Consider the following 2,074-nt stretch of genomic DNA (forward strand, 5'->3'; position numbering starts at 1 on the left):
GTGTATAATGACATGGGTATTACAACGTAAACATGGTTTATGACGACATCTGTGTCCTCATACTAAAACATACTAAATGGTGTTTTTTGAAATTCAAAAAATGCCAAAAGTTTTCTGTGATTGGTAGGTTTAGTGGTAGGGTTAGGGGATATATTATACAGTTTGTACATTAGAAAAACCATTATGCCTATGGAGAGTGACCGTACACCACATATCCAAGTGAGTGTGTGTGTGTGTGTGTGTGTGTGTGTGTGTGTGTGTGTGTGTGTGTTTTGTGTGTGTCTTTGTGTGTGTGTGTGTGTTGTGGGTGTGTGTGTTGTGGGTGTGTGTACTGTATGTGTGTGCATGAGTGTGTGTGTGCGTGCGTGTGAGAGAGAGATTGTGTGTAAGTGTGAAAAAGTGCAAGAGTGAGTTTTGTGTTTCTACTCCTGCCATTCCCACACGAGGTGGCAATTCTTAAATGTGATCTAACAAAGGTAAAGAGAAAATATTGACCATATATGCTGTTTATATTGCTTGTAATTGGGATGAAGTAAACATCTGTTGAGTATTTTAACATAACATTTTTGATTGTGTTGAATTAAAAACCCAAAAATGCAGCGGGTCCACCAGACCCACGAACACCACCTGAGTAACAAAAATATGAACACCACACAAGGGTTAATTGTAATGTATTTAATGTAATGTAATTTATTGTGTGGCAAATTTCAAATTACCTCTAATTAAAGGCAGGCACTGACTTAAAAAGAAAGAAATCCCCAATAAGTAGACATGCACTATCACCCATCAGTTTGACTCCAACTAAGTGGAGCACAGCATGATTGACAGAGCCTTAGCCTTGTGACTGAATTCTTGACATATGACAACATTTCTGAGTTTCTTTGAACACCAGGACAAGGCAGTAAAGATTGGTATGAACAGATATTGCTTAGTCTGAACAGGCCTGTCTGGTTGCAGTGACTATACTGCCAGGGTTAGAAGGTGACCAAGACAAGACAAGACATGACCAAGACATTGCCAACCCTGGATACACTGGATACATGTGTCTCTGTAATATAAAGTAATTTATTACATTTTATTACTTCAACACAAACATTTTTTTTTTTTTTTGTAATCTTCACTTGGCAACTGTTAATGGATTAACAGTATCAAACTCAGGATAAGCATTTATCCTGAATTTTATATGATTTTTTAAAATCCTTTTACTCTTAATTGAATTAAACTAAGTGTTTGCGCTTGCAACATCAGGTTCAATTCCCAAGAGAAAACACATACTGATAAAATGTTTACTTTAAACACACTGTAAGCTGCATTGGATACAGTGATCTGCCATGTGAATCAATTCAATCATAACTTTACTTTAATGTTAATTTAATTTAATTAATAATTATATTAAATAATATCATATAATATAAGTTTACACTTTAGGTTAAGGTGATGTAGTTACATTGTACTTACTCAAATAAGTACTGAGTAATATTAATTACAAATATAATATATACTATAATACTATTACTATAACTACATGTTCTTACTATAGAGTTACGGTTAGGGTTTGGTTTAGGGTTAGTTACATGTAATTACGAATCATTTACTGTTTATGTACATAGTAACATGTAACTACGTCACCTTAAAATAAAGCATTACCAAATATAATATTAAATATACTATATTCATTCATAATTTTTAAAAAGTCTTCCTTTTGGTAGTATCACTGACAGATCTTATAATCTAGCTATAATGTATATCTTGTAATTCTGCTATAATTGTAATGTTGTTGCAGTTACAATTTTAATGTTGTTAACGTTGTAACAGGTTTTCTTTGCATTAAAATGATATGTGTTTCCTTATTTTTGGACATATATGATTGCATGTACATAAACCTGATGTCCATTTCTGATGTGTGACACAAGATAAAAAGTGTTTTATGTATGCTGATTGTGTACTAGTTGGATAGAGAAAACGAGAGGGTGTGTGTGTGAATATTGGAAGTGAGACACTCTTTACAACTCCACCCCTCTTGGGTGAAATGTGACTGCAACTACAGCATGCTGAACGCTAAAAGGCAGAGAGA

General features: G+C 33.8%; 1 long non-coding RNA gene across 1 annotated transcript in view; it reads right to left on the reverse strand.

The window, feature by feature from the left end:
- LOC307173224 overlaps nt 1–2,074 on the reverse strand; it is a 35,828-nt gene that overhangs the window by 952 nt on the left and 32,802 nt on the right. The gene's annotated exons all lie outside the window — the stretch shown is intronic.

The sequence above is a fragment of the Squalius cephalus genome, assembly GCF_949319135.1.
Source record: "Squalius cephalus genome assembly, chromosome: 16".
Taxonomy (NCBI): domain Eukaryota; kingdom Metazoa; phylum Chordata; class Actinopteri; order Cypriniformes; family Leuciscidae; genus Squalius; species Squalius cephalus.